We start from the raw sequence: 15,878 nt of genomic DNA on the forward strand, positions 1-15,878 counted from the left end.
ACAAAGCAGAGCAACAGCGATGTCACCACTCTGTATCTTTGCTATATATGTAACTATCTTTGCATAGTAATCCACTTAACCGCATTATATAGTCTCTTGCATCGTATCGTGCTCTACAAGTCTCTCGCACTGTATTTTCACTGTATAAATATCTCCGCTGTATATGTACAGTCTCTTGCATTGTAAATCTGCATTGTATCTTCGCTGTATAAACACCTGTGCTGAATATGTAAAGTCCCCTGCATTGTAAACAGCTCTCAACTGCATAGTACATTCCCTTGCATTGTATTTTCGCTGTGTATGTACAGTATCTTGCATTGTAAACCGCTCTGAACTGTTTGTGGTATTGCGGTATACAAAAATAAAGTTATTATTATTATTATTGGTAGATATGAACCCTATCTTTCAGTGCTGCACAAATGCCATACACTACAGTAACTGACTGAAAGATTGAGCTTCCGATATAGCTGTGGTTTCTAAATATTTGCAGCTGTCCAATAATATCCTCAGTTGTCTGAAATGTTTTGTTTTTGGCCTGATCCTCTCTGCACATGCAGAATGACAGCTACTGTAAGTCCATCCAACCAGAGTTACCCCTCCCCCAACTCTGCCTAAGCCTATTGGATGAAAATCGCTCCCGTGACTACATTGTTTGGAGGCAGAAAACCAAACGCCTTTATCTGCTTCTCATATCTCTGATGTGTTTGCAGCTGGCTTAACTGTTTATACTGTATTTTTACTAGATAGGAACTGAATATTGCTGCTGTCCAATGAAAGTTGAAACATGACCCACCGTGCTTCCGTCTTCTGTGTTTAAACAGATTTTTGGTTGGACATTGAGATATCAATCCAAAATGCACTCATTAACCATGACAACATTTTAAGTAATGTAATTTATTTTATTTCTTATATACCGCTACATCCGTTAGGTTCTAAGTTTTAAGTACTAGCACTGGAGGTGGTTAACTTTGAAAGGTCACTGACTAAAGAGTTTTGAATATCAACCCTGAAACCTTTTTGCTCATTCTGCTTTGACTTGAAGAAGGGAGCATTCACTCTCAAAACCTAGTCAAAAAGGAGGCAATGCTAAGAATGCCAAAATGTAAGCACCATCAAGTTAATATTCGAAGTGATTTAACATAAGAGCATAAGAATAGCCTTACTGGGTCAGACCAATGGTCCATCAAGCCCACTAGGCCGTTCTCACGGCGGCCAATCCAGGTCCCTAGTATCTGGCCAAAACCCAAGGAGTAGCAACATTCCATGCTACCGATCCAGGGCAAGAACTGGCTTCTCCCCTGTCTTTCTCAATAACAGACTTTGGACTTTTCCTTTAGGAACTTGTCCAAACCTTTCTTAAAACCAAGTACGCTATCCGCTCTTACCACAACCTCTGGAAAAGCGTTCCAGAACTTAACTATTCTCTGAGTGAAAAAAAATTTGCCTCCTATTGGTTTTGAAAGTATTTCCCCGTAACTTCATAGAGTATCTCCTAGTCTTTGTAATTTTTGACAGCCTAGTGGCACCTAAGAGATCTTAGGTGTCGCTAGATGCCATATAGGTAGGCGCTGATATATTAGGTCAAGTTTTATCTGGCCTAATTTACTGCCACCTATTTCACATGCCTGGTGATGCCTAAGTTTACAATGCCTATTCTCTACCCCTAATCACACCTACTTTTTAGATAGGAGTCGTTAGGCATTGCTAGGCACCTCAACTTAGGCGTCGCTAGACGTCCTAAGAGTTCCATGCGGAACTCTTATTTGGCAATTATTGTGCGAATTAAGCCAATTAAAAAGTTGCATGTGGATTCTGATGTTAGGCGTCGCTAGATATCCTTGATTATGGGCACCTAATGGCACCCAACATAGGCATTCTTTATACAATCTGGCCCTTACTGCTTACAAAATAGGTCAAGCGCTAATATCCTTTTTTTTTAAATAAATCTTTATTGATTTTTAAACTTTGACAATGCAATACAATTATCTGAACATAAATATTTCATAAATCGCATTATTAAACATACAATTTATACTTAGAACAATCATTTTCTCCCCCCCTTACCAAAGCGCTCATATCCTAATATAGGGCTCATGCGCTAATGGGGATATTAGCACGTGGCCATTATTGTCAAAATAGAAAAATCTGCCTTTTACTGGCAGTGCTAAAAGTAGCCTAAGCATGCACATGCACGTACAAGCGCGCGCACACACACACACATACACACACACACATACACACACACACACACTCTTAAAGTAATTGCACCATGTTGGCAATATGTTCTTTTTTTAAATGATAACTTTTAATTTTATTCCATTTTTAAATTGTTGATAAAACTGCTTGTACCATGGTAAATTAATGCTATTTTATGCCAGAAATGTTTATACTGTATTAAAAGACACAATTAAGTATATTAATCAGATTTGGTACAGTTCATGCTTGATGCAGCATTGTATTTAATTTGCTATTCATGATGTAGCATTTTGGATACCAAACTTTTAAAATAAAAAATCTTCAGAAAATATTCCATCAAGTATGTGAAAGCTTTATCTCAGTAATTATAAACTAAAAGTGCACAAACTGTAAATTATACACGTGGAGTGGCATAATAAAAAAAAAGTCTAAGTCCGTTTTGGGCCCAGGGTGCTAGTCATCCAACATCGGCAGCATCTAAAGTCAATTCTTGAAAAATACGTCCAAAAAATATATTTTTTGAGAATCATCTACTTCTACATCTAGCCATTTGATCGTCCAGCCCGCTAAGTCATTTATCTTTATACCGCATTCTCATCCCAAAAATTGTCCAAGTCCCAAACACCTAGAAAAAAGACCTTTTGGATGTGGGAGAGACCAGCAAAGTGATGGACTGGCCATCCAGTCATGGCAACAGAGTAGTGGGACACCTTACAGGGCACTGTTGTGAATTTCACAAAAAGGGTGCCACATAAATATCTTACCACATCTCTCTTATAGGTCATGGTGAGCTCCTGAAAACCTACTATACCTACCTGTCTACCACCCCAATGGCCCTTATGGCTGCAGTTGGCACCTATATGACAGTATAGTAGGATTGGGGGGGGGGGGTTGGTGGGCTCACATTTTTCACCATGAATGCAGTGGTTAGAGTGGCTTATGCGTCTGGGTCCTTCTCTCTGTGGTTCACTATCCCACTCCAGACTATTTAAGCCTCCTCTGTGCAGCTCTAGTAGGCTTTCCTATGCCAGGTGCTGATGTTCTAGAGGCAGGTATGTACGTTTTTATTCCAATTTTTATGGTGGTGTGGGGGGGTCAGTGATCACAGGGGGAGTGTGTGGAGATCTGTACTTTGTCTCTGCAGTGGTTATCTGGTCACTTTGAATACCTTCTGGGCACTTATACCTGTTTTTAGATCATCTAAATCACAACATATAAGTTCCGTCTAGGCAGTCTTGTTAAACTTTTGTTTATTGCTGCAGGATGACTAAGTCTAGGTTTGCTCACATCCTGCCCTAACCACTCCTCGAAAAATGCCCCTTAGCAGTCAAAAGGCCTAAGGTGCTTTTAGATACATCTAAAACCTGTTTCGATTATCAGTACTTGGACGACCTGTCTTTTAGGTCATCTAAGTATCGATTTAGATGGGTTTTTAGACGTATTTCCATTTAAATTATGAACCTTTTAGGCCCATATTCTATAAACAGCGCCTTAAGTTAAGTGCAAAATGATGTTTAAAAAATAGTGTTTAAGGAAAAAATGTAGGTTCTTACTAGGCGCCTAAAAAAAAGGCACCTGCATCGCGACTATGAAGGTGCTTTACAATGCCTAATGTCACTGTAGGCATGGCTAATGCCAGAAGTGCAATCCAGTCATGTATTCAATTCCCCAATGATAAAGTTTTGCAATGATAACTTTTTTTTTAATGTTTTTTTCGGATCATGCATGAATGGGACTGCATGAATCACAGTCCTGTCTTTATGGCATAACCACTTAGGTTCTGAATATTGAAAACTGGCTATATATTACTGACTCCACATATAATCCACAATGATTATACATACAGTATATTGCATTGATATTGATTTTCTTTTCTGTTGATACTCCCCTCGATCCTGAATAAGAGGATTTGAAATGTGAATTCACATTAGGGAGGAGTGAAACACTGATTTCAAAAAAAAGATAAGTGACATTTATAACATTTGAATCATGGCATAAAGAAAATCTGTGATATTTAAGATAAAAATAAAAACATGGATCGATAAAGAAAAGGGCTGTGATTGCAGGAGTTGTGTATCCTCACATCAAAAAGTTAATATTTAAAAAAATTAATCACTGGGGAATTGAGTCTAGGACTGGATTGCAATTGTGGAAATGTCATGTTGAGATATCAGAGAAAACAAATAAAACTCTGTGGAGTGACGATGTTCCTAAATGGACTTTATTTGAAAGTATCAAAGTTCCAAAGGTACACTAAAATCATCCACATAAAATAATTCCATCCACATAAAAGTAAATCATCCACATAAAAGCCTTAAAGGACTTAGTCCGCTAGGGATACAGGACCCAACACAGTCCGCGTTTCGACAAAAAGTCTTCTTCAGGGGTCCCTGGGGGTCCTATAAAGGTGAGTACGTGGGAAACAATTGTGTGGTGAGCCAGAAGTGATTGTGGTGTGGTACATAATGCCAGAAATGGCATTATAGCAAAAAAGTTCCAAAAGTGTCACTAGTTCATACTGAGGGACGCAGCAAAAAGAGGATAATAAATAATATAATAAAAAATGATATCAATGTTAAGGGGTCCTTTTATCAAGCCGCGCTAGCGGGGTTTGTTAGCGCGTCGGACATTTTATCACTCGCAAACCCCCGCGGCCGGCTAAACAACTAACGCCTGCTCAATGCAGGCGGTTTAATGCACGTTAAACCCCTAACGCAGCTTGATAAAAGGACCCCTAAATGTGTGAAAAGACCTCAGTGCGGATTAGACAGTCAAGTGAACAAATTAGCGTTCTATACTATAATCCGTGTGTGGGTACCAACCCAACACACCACACCATCATCGAGTCTTCACGTGTGTGCAGTGAAACAGTGTAATAATAGTGTAATCACACCAAATAATTAATAAATCTATGTGCTCTCTAAAGCTGTGCCCACTCATTCGGCAAAACAGGATAGCTGCACAAACATCAAAGGAAAATAAACCACTTATCTCGATAGGAGCTCCAAAGAATCAGGCTCCCAGAGATGCTGTGGGGCGCAGATGAAATCGAGACCACTCAAAAACTGTTGGCTCAACTGAACTTCAGTTTCGGATACACATCCTTCTTCAGGAAGTGGCATTAGGCATAGCTGTGATTCACATGAAAGATAGGTGCTAGAAATGTAGGCCTTGAAAACCCTGGTCTACATTTATGGAGCCTACCTTTCATGAAGCCGTGATTCTACAACAGGGGTGGGCAACTCCGGTCCTTGAGGGCCGAAATCCAGTCGGATTTTTCAGGATTTCCCCAATGAATATGCATGAGATCTATTTGCATGCACTGCTTTCAATGCATATTCATTGGGGAAATCCTGAAAACCTGACTGGATTCCAGCCCTCGAGGACCGGAGCTGCCCACCCCTATTCTACAAACAGCGACGGTGCATGATTGACACGTGATTGGCAGCCATTTTATAGGCAGCCACCGATACCGGTGTCATTTGTAGCACCCATCCCTAAGTTTCTATGTGACAGGGCAGCCATTATAGTGCAGGAAATTGTGCACAGATTCTGTGCTCCCAAACGTTTTTATTTTGGTCCCGAACTGGGCAATGTTCCACTTCTGATTAGATTTTTGGGTATGGGAGTAGGTCATTCCGGTTGGATCTTTTCTGGTCCACCTTGTTTCCAAAGCTAAAGCCTTTGCCTGTCTTCCCACCGTACTTCATTTTAAATCCTTGCTGCTAGCTTACCCTAGTACAGATTTTTATTCTCGAACAAAAAAAGTGAATATTACATCACAAGCATGTCACTGTTGAACATTAATAGTCATCAGTTTTTCCCACCTCCAAACAAAATCTAAAATGATTATAAATCTGAACATAGCAGATTACGTCCTAGATTTTGCCCTGTGAGGTGTCATCATTTAACAAAGCTATCTTTTAGAATGATTCATAAAATTTCCTTGTGAAAATTTATTTTGGCTGTGATAGGGGCATAACAAATTGGAGCTTAGGGATATGATGGAAAATTGCCAAAAGATTTATTTCTCTGCAGAGAAAATGTACTTTTCTTGAATCGTATTCTTCAAGGAGGTTTTTCAAGGGAAAGACACATGTAAGTAGAAAGAATGAAAGCCCTGGGGAGTTGCTAAAATGTGAAGATTTGCATAAAATTTTTTAGCAAAAGAATCTGAAATACACATTTTCTTTTAATTGAAATAATTGAACTGAAAAGGCACAGCAAGTTATGCTATTGAAATGTAATTATGTGTATTGCTACATGAAATTTAAATTAAAATAGGATCATTTGCTAATAAATTATAAGCAGATTATTGAAGATATGAACCTCTCTTAGGTACTGAAGTAACAATGCACATACCATTAATAAAGCTTTTGCTTTTTTTTAAGATAAATTAGAAAATGAATTTTAATTCCGTTTTGTATAAATGAGTCATAAAGCGTGGCAGAATTTTCACAAGCTCCATAAGTTATGAGTTAACAGTGGGAGGGGAAGGACTTAAGGGGAGAGGTTTGGGGAACTAAATTCAGGGAAAGAGGTTAGTTCTAGATTCTTTCTTCCTTACCTGTCCTGGGTATACTGGGGCTTGAGAAAGTTCCCAGATACCAGGGGGTAGGAGGACCCTAGGATTCAGGAGAAGAGGCCAGATATCTATGCAGTGGCATGTAAGACTGGAATTGCTTTATACAATAATTCTGTGGTGGACAAAAAGAAGTCAACAAGAGACTGCTGTGGAGTATGTATGCTGAGAAGAGGAGAAGCTGGATGTTCCAAATAATAACATAACAGCCATCCTGGATCTAGATGGTCCATCTAGTCTAGTATCCTGTTTCCAACAGTGGTCAATCCAGGTCACAAGTACCTGGCAGAAACCCAAACAGTAGCAAAATTCTGTGCTATCAATCTCGGAGAAAGCAGTGGCTTCCCCGTATCTGTCTCAATAGGAGACTATGGACGTTTCCTCCAGGAACTTGTTCAAACTTTTAAACCCAGCTATACTAACTGCTGTTACCACATCCACACCTGATGGGAATAGGATTGTGGGCTCTCTTTTGGGGAGTAGATATAGAGAGCTTAGGGCAATGTGGCACTGATGTAATGGATGAAGAAATGTCCAGATATGTGATGGCAGATGCATGCTTGCCAGTTCGATGTTTGGAAATGTCAAGCATGCAGAAGTTGCTTGAGTGGTCAGTGGGTTCCTGCCAAATTCTTCAGATAGCAAACTTCATGGCTCTCTTTTCCCCTCTTTACCATCCTGTAGAAGAAAAAAAATGAAATTGTGGTAAGAAAACAATACATTTATTTCACCGATGATTAATGTGTACAAGATTCTCACAACATATTTCATATATGATATGTTTTCAAATAACATTGAACATTCTAAAATTTAATTTTATTTTTTTTTAATGAAAACATTTTAAGAAATTTTATAACAGAAAATTCTGCCATCTTAGGGCTCCTTTTATCAAGCCACGCTAGCGGGGTTAACGCGTGTGACTTTTCATCACGCGCTAACCCTCACGCTGGCCTAAAAACTACAATCTGCTCAAGAGGAGGCGGTAGCGTCTATCGCGGCTGGCGGTTTAATGCACGCTATTACGCATGTTAAACCTCTAACGCGGCTTGATAAAAGGAGCCCTTAGTGAGAAACAAAATTATTTTACTTTCCAAAGATTTTTGGGCAGTGCTCACATGTGAAGTGAGTTGCCCAAGGCTTTTCTTGATCCTCAACAGGCTTGCCAAAATATGCCTTGTAGGCATCACACATTTTAGCAGATGCTTCTATGGAGTATTTTTTCCCTCTTGTCTTGATAAATTGCCACATACATAACAAATTGCATCTGCCGGATGTATGTGCCATAGTAAAAGGGCCTCTAAGTATACTCAGTTTGGAATCAATCTGGAATGTACTTCAAAGAATGTAAATTTCAAAATATCAGTGTCCTGGTCACAAAAGCAAAGTTTGAGGGGAATGATAGCCATATTATATACTTTTGTGGTATAGGTAATTAAAAAAGAACGCTTATTACCCAAGAACAACAAAATTACCAACACACGATTTCCGTACTGTGGTTCAGCCGTTGATCCTGAGTAGGATGGATTATTGTAATTCACTATACCTAGGAGTTGTGAAAGGGAAGGTGAGGGCTTTGCAAATGCTTATCAACTCCGCTGCAAGATTAATCTCAGGGGTTCCTAGGAGTACCCATATAACTCCTGTGTTGAAGAACAAAGAGTTCAGTTTACGATTGTAGCAGTTATACATCAGACTTTGTATCCTGCTTCCCCAAAGATCTTACAAGAATTTTTTCAGATCTATAGAAGAGAGCTTAGAATGTAAATGGGATGAAATTAAATTTGGAGGGTAGAATGTTGACTATGCATGTTAGGATCGGAGCATCAATGATATCTGTGGCTGGCATAAAACTATGGAATGCCTTGCCTGGTATCCTGTGGTTTTGTGTGGGGAGGATGAATTTTAAGAAAATGCTGAAAACTCAGTTGTTTGCTAATGCCTTCTTATGCTAAGATGTAATTCAGTTGATAATTGCCTTCTAGAATTTTTCTGACATCGAAGCATGATTTAAAGCTTGTTTGTACTTCTAAATTGATCAAATTTGTGCTCTATCCCTATTATAACAAGGATGATTAATGATGTTGTCTTGATATGTCTGTTATATGTGATAATCGGAGGGAAACAAGATTCTATGTTTGTCATATGGAAACCGCATAGTTGTATGCGGTATATAAATTTTTTAATAAATAAATAAAATTGTTACATAGTGATATTGATGGCTGGTCCACAGAGCACAATTTAAGTGCATGGGAACCTCTGCTGTCCACTTAAATTATTTTGCATATTGACCAGTTGGAGTTTATGGGGATGTGTTAGATGCCTTATTTGGGGATGTGGTTTGTTGATTCCAGATATTTCCCCTATATTTCCATGGTTAATCACTGAATATTGCCTTAGACAAGTTACTACTTCTATGGCTAAATTGTACCAGTGGTTTGCCTAAAGTGGCTTTAAAGTAAGTTTGTTGATTCAGAGCATCTATCCTGATGTTGTCTGCCTTATTGATAAAAAGGAGTGTGCAGCATGTCTGGTGAAATTGCTTTTGGCTGCCTGCCATCTGTTGGTCCTGGCCCTAATCCCAAAACAACAAATATTTTATATGAGTGATCCCCTTACAGTTTATGAGTGATTGCCTTACAGTATCCGGGAACACAATAGGACACCCCCTTATATAAATAAATATGGAAGTTTGGCCTGGCTGAAATACCTCATGTAATTTAGGTGTCAGAGGGCTAGGGATAAGTTTATGTGTTGGGATCAAAATGATTTATGATTGAATGTAATAGCATCTTACAGATCAGCATGTGACTTCCTATACTGTAGTAATCTGTGGATAATGTGTCCCTCTGGGTTAGTTTTGCTCATATCATGACACTAATGAACCTCACTTCTGCAACAGGGTACATAGAATATGATCTCAGCTTATCAAATTTACTGCCAGCACTTGATGTTGTCCTTGCACTGTGCAAAGAGAACTTCATTCTGGAATTTACAGATTGCAACTTCTGCAGACAGTTTATCAAGGTGTGCTTGAAAGTTCTTTTTGATCAGGCTTGTGACACCCAACACAATGGGGAATATTTATATCTCTGCTACATTTTCTTAATATCTCACTGCATTTCTGAGGATCTTCTGTCTCTCCATACTAGGTATAGAATGATCACTTCTCACTGGTGCTGTTCTCATGTTATTATCCTTCACTGCTTTGTCTGGTTTTCTTACATCGAGTTTCTTATCAGTGGGAACAGGAATATACCATATAATCACAACCTTTTTTACTGTCCAAAGTTCCCTTGAAGGTTTTATTTTTTTCTTATTTTTATGTTATTCAAAAAATTATACTTTTACAGTCTGTTATCCTTGGAGGGATTACAATCAAACATACACAGAAGGAGTGTGATTCCAGTGCTTTTGTGGTATAGTGATGCTAGTTTACACATTTTGTGGATGAGACGTGTTACCTTACTGTGTCTTTCTGTATACAGGTTTTCTCCCAACAGATGCTCACATCAGGCAACAAAACAGTAGCACAGCCAGACCTAATTTTCTGTGTGGGCACAACCCACACATTTCCTCTCTGCCCCTTATTCCTCTCCCCTAACAGTAACATAGTAACAGTAACATAGTAGATGACGGCAGATAAAGACCCGAATGGTCCATCCAGTCTGCCCAACCTGATTCAATCTAAAAAATCGTTGGGGTTTTTTTTTTTTTTCTTTTCTTTCTTCTTAGCTATTTCTGGGCAAGAATCCAAAGCTCTGCCCGGTACTGTTCTTAGGTTCCAACTACTGAAGTCTCCATCGAAGCTCACTCCAGTCCATTACACTCTCCCAGCCATTGAAGCCCTCCCCAGCCCATCCTCCACCAAGCGGCCATATACAGACACAGACCGTGCAAGTCTGCCCAATACTGGTCTTAGTTCGTCAATATTTACTATTGTTTTCTGATTCTAGATCCTCTGTGTTCATCCCATGCTTTTTTGAACTCCGTCTCTGTTTGCATCTCTACTACCTCTCTCGGGGAGCGCATTCCAGGCATCTACCACCCTCTCCATAAAGAAGAATGTCCTTACATGGCTCTTGAGTCTACCATCCCTCAACCTCAAATTATGTCCTCTGGTTTTACCATTTTCCTCTCTCTGGCATGGATCCCCTGTTCCATCAGCTGAAGAGTCCTTTTCTGGTGACCTTCCCAAGCAGTCTTATCCCCGCAGCAGTCATAATAGTCACTGAGACCAGAACTGCCCCTCCCCCCTCCCTCCCAACCAACCAGCGTTTCCCCATACATGCATACGTGGGGGTGCCAATTGAACTGAGCATATATTGGGGGGGGGGGGGGGCAGGAGGAGTGCTCGTATTGGCAACCAGAAATGCACTGACTGCCCCAGGGATAAGATTGCTCGGGTGGACTCCAGAGAGAACTCTTTAGCTGGCAGGGTCCAGGAATCCTGCCAGCCAAGGTATTCATTTTTACTGCTTCAGGGAGAGGAGTAGCGGAGAGACAGGACAGGCATGGGTCATGCCCACCCAGTCCATTACCACAAACAATGTACTCCACCACTAGGTGAACATGAAGAAAAACTGGTGGGCGCACCCATGGTTATGCAAAATTAAGTACCGTAATCTAGTCCAAGTTCTTTATTGCTTGGTATACTGCTTAACCAAAGGTCATATCTAAGCAGTTTACAGTCCATTACTACTAATAACAAAAGTTACATATTCTGATAGAGAAATAAAAGAATAGAATTTGCCTCAATTGTGAATCCATCTCCAAGATCTGCTACCATTTTTATTTTGCTTACCTTTTCCATTGTACTATGCCTTAAATCACTACTAGTAAATAAAACTTTTTTTTTTTTTTTTAATTAAAAATGTCTTGAGGCCTATTTAATAGCAAAGTCTGTTAAACAATTGCAAGTTTGCAGATGACACAAAGCTGTGCCAGGCAATCAGATCGCAGAAGGATAGCGAGGAACTCCAGAGTGACTTGTGTCAGTTAGAGAAATGGGCGGAGAAATGGCAGATGAAGTTTAATGTGGAAAAGTGCAAAGTAATGCATTTAGGCAGAAAGAACAAGGAACACGAGTATAGAATGTCAGGTGCAACCCTGGGTAAGAGCGAATAAGAAAAGGACCTGGGTGTACTGATAGATAGGACCCTGAAACCGTCGGCACAATGCACGGCAGCGGCAAAGAAAGCAAATAGAATGTTAGGCATGATAAAGAAGGGAATCACGAGTAGATCGGAGAAAGTTATAATGCCGCTTTATAGAGCACACTTAGAATACTGTGTCCAACAAAGAAGGATATAAAACTGCTGGAGAGGGTGCAGAGACGAGCAACAAAGCTAATAAAAGGTATTGAGAACTTGGAATACGAGGAACGACTTAAGAGACTGTTCTCTCTTGAGAAAAGGAAACTGCGAGGAGCAGGAAAAAAAATTATTTACAATGTCCAATGTGACACGGACAAGAGGACATGGACTGAAGGGGAGACAAGTCCAGGACAAATATCAGGAAGTTCTGCTTCACGCAACGAGTGGTGGACACCTGGAATGCTCTCCCAGAGGTGGATTTAAAAGCAAACTAGATGCACATCTCCTTATGAGAGGCATAGAGTGACTAAAATTACGCCAGGTGTACACCTGACTGGGCCTCTGCGTGTGCGGATCGCCGGACTTGATGGACCAAAGGTCTGATCCGGAGATGGCAGTTCTTATGTTAAATTTATGATAAGAAGTTTCTAAGCACAAATAGAGTGACAAGGAGTTCTATAGCACTGGAATCAATGTACTATAAATTCTAGTGTCGGTCATTTCATGTAGCAATTCCCAGGTACCCTAGTAGAAACAACTGCCCCTCCTCTCACAGCAGTTTGATAGTAATGGGGGATGTTTGTGAGGCATTTTAATGGAGGTCAATAGCAGGAAGTGATCTTTAGATTCAAGCATCTTTGTTTCACTGTTATGTGCAATCACCCAATACTATACCACCATGAAAGCAAGTCAGAAATGGGAAGTAAAGTGCAATTTTGAATGACCATTATGAAATGGTTAGACTTATATCTGAATATTAAAGAAGCTGAAACTATTTCTGGAGGATTGTAGGGCTAGCTCATTAAAGTAATTTGATAAATTTGTTTTTACTGTCAATCAATCAAACTATTATTTAAATGTATATCATGCTTTATGAAGCAGCTTATAATACTTTTAAAAAACACAAGGGGAATCTCAGAATGCCACTTGTCTGCTTGTTGGTTCCTGCAGTACAATGTGGCAGCACTCGTCACTGGCTCACCCAAATGTACCCTCTATTCTATTCTGATCTCTCTTTTTTTTATATTCTTCATAGTTTCTAATTCTAATTTTTCATACTGTTTCTGTGCTCTTTAATAAATAAATAAATAAATATGCTAATATCTTTAAAGTCATTCCAAAATCTCAATTCATTGAATTTTTATCTCTTCCATATGTTTTCTCAATCATTTCATTCATTTCAATAATTTATCATTCTTTCTGATTCATTTTCAAGTAATATACTGAACATTTCTTATCTCCTAGATAACTTGGCTTTGTTAGTGCAATGTCGCTGTTACACTACGCCCCACCAACGCGTTTCGTATCTTCCTCAGGATGGGGGAAGTGCCTTAACTACAACAAAGCAAACACAGCAACATAAGAGTTATTGGGAGGGGAATGTCAATGAATAATTATCGATATTATATCATTCCCTTCAAGTACTCACCAACTACATTTCATTCATTCGCTTTCTCATGCTGCTTGCAATATGTCATCTAAATATGGCCGCGGCATTCAGTTACTGCATGATATACACCCCCCTGATGACATCATCCATAGGATACCCAATCATACACTACTCTTCAGACAGAGTCTTCAAAGAACTTATCCAATCATCACAATCCACATACTAGACCAGTTCTTCCACACCCCAGGCAAGTTCTTCAAAGAACTTTATCAATCATCACAATCCACACAACAGGCAAGTTCTTCAAAGAACTTTATCAATCACCACAATCCACAGACCAAACCTACCATATCCACCTATATTTATTCAGCTAAAGTTAGCCAATCACTGGTTCCATTCAATCCTAAAGGCTGCATAGTTTGTAATTCATGCATCCAATGGAGCTCTTTTAAATTTAGCGTCCGCATGAGGTTAGAGATAAAAATTCAATGAATTGATTTGGAAATGACTTTAAAGATACTGTATTAGAATATTTATTTATTTATTAAAGAGCACAGAAACAGTATGAATAATTAGAATTAGAAACTATGAAGAATATAAAAAAGAAAAAAAGAGATCAGAATAGAGGGCACATTTGGGTGAGCCAGTGATGAGTGCTGCCACATTGTACTGCAGGAACCAACAAGCAGACAAGTGGCATTCTGAGATTCCTCTTGTGTCTTTTAAAAGTATTATAAGCTGCTTCATAAAGCATGATATAAATTTAAATAATAGTTTGAAAAATATTTTATTGATTGATATTATAGAGTGCCTAATAGGATTATGATTGTGAGAAGGCAAAGCAAGTGAATGAGTTGAAACATTTATTTGACATTAATTGTTCTTCATATATGCCAACCCTCCTTAACTCCTACAGAGCATTCCTTTGACTTTTTCTACTCATGACAGTGGTTATTTTTACATCAGGAATTATAAATATATTAAAAGAAAAAAAAAAAGTATTTCCATTAAAGTTGGCCCTGCATGTGTTTTCAAAAAAACTCACCACACTATATATTTAAATGTGAAGTTTGATAAGGATATTTGGCTCTCTTTCCTTAGCTTCGGCTAACATTGTGGTCGGAGAATGCTCAGTGTGTTTTCTTTACCCAGTTTCAGATGCTGGTGGTGTCCAGAGAGTAACTCTGCTTATCCTTGGATAAGCAGGCAGCATATTCTCACGCCGCCGGAGACCGAGGACGACCATCGGACCTGCCTGCAGGTCTAGAGAGCCCGCTCCGACTCCTCCCCACTGCCTGCCGGGAGAGGAGACTTTTGCAGCCATCAAGTCTCACCGAGTTTCGGTGAGATCCTGAGGGATTCCAGCCCACGCCGCCGGAGACCGAGAACGACCATCGGACCTGCCTGCAGGTCTAGAGAGCCCGCTCCGACTCCTCCCCACTGCCTGCCGGGAGAGGAGACTTTTGCAGCCATCAAGTCTCACCGAGTTTCGGTGAGATCCTGAGGGATTCCAGCCCACGCCGCCGGAGACCGAGGACGACCATCGGACCTGCCTGCAGGTCTAGAGAGCCCGCTCCGACTCCTCCCCACTGCCTGCCGGGAGAGGAGACTTTTGCAGCCATCAAGTCTCACGATTCCGCATGGAACACCCTATTGCTCAGGTTCCAAAAGATAAATAGTTTCAGAGGTAAATCCGCTCTCACTGCTGGGATTCGGGTCTAATCACTCTTTCCCCCCAGTGTTATCCAAAAAAAAAAAAAAAAAAAAAAAAGACTCTCCCTACTTAGCAAACTGTTTCACACACGATCCAAACAAGCACTGCCTCCCAGCTTAAAAGGCTCCCCAAGCTCAAACATGAAGCCTCCCTTTTGGCTCCTATTTCTCCTTCTCTGCTCTTCTCTTAAGATCACCCTCTGCTTGAAACCCCCTTCCCCCAATCTACCAGACTCCCCAAATGTCACTAATACCTGCCCCAGCCTCAAAATCCCACACTGTTGCGCACTAGAAGTCACTCTCACAAACATAAACCCCGCAAAGCCAACCTCGCCTATTTAAAACCTGTGCCCCCTGCCAACCTCCCCAACCATGCCCCTGACTCTCTAACCCCAGTCCCGATACTTTACTGCAACGCCAGATCCGTATGTAACAAGACCCAAATTATGAAAGATCTCCTCTCAGATTCCGATCCTGGATTCTTCTGTATCACAGAGTCCTGGATCAAAAAAGATGATTATTTTACACAAAACGAGATTTGCCCCCAGGGCTACCAAGGCCTCTTTTCTCCTAGACTAAACCGAAAAGGAGGCGGATTGGCACTCCTCTACAAATCTTTCTTCAATGTTGAACTTCTCGAAAAAGGTAGCCACCACTCACTAGAATATATGCTAGCCTCAATCAA

At 40.1% G+C, this 15,878-nt stretch overlaps 1 protein-coding gene across 1 annotated transcript in view; it reads left to right on the forward strand.

The window, feature by feature from the left end:
• KIAA1217 (KIAA1217 ortholog) overlaps nt 1-15,878 on the forward strand; it is a 1,295,419-nt gene that overhangs the window by 21,150 nt on the left and 1,258,391 nt on the right. The gene's annotated exons all lie outside the window — the stretch shown is intronic.

This window comes from Geotrypetes seraphini, chromosome 2, assembly GCF_902459505.1.
Source record: "Geotrypetes seraphini chromosome 2, aGeoSer1.1, whole genome shotgun sequence".
NCBI classification, from domain to species: Eukaryota; Metazoa; Chordata; class Amphibia; order Gymnophiona; family Dermophiidae; genus Geotrypetes; species Geotrypetes seraphini.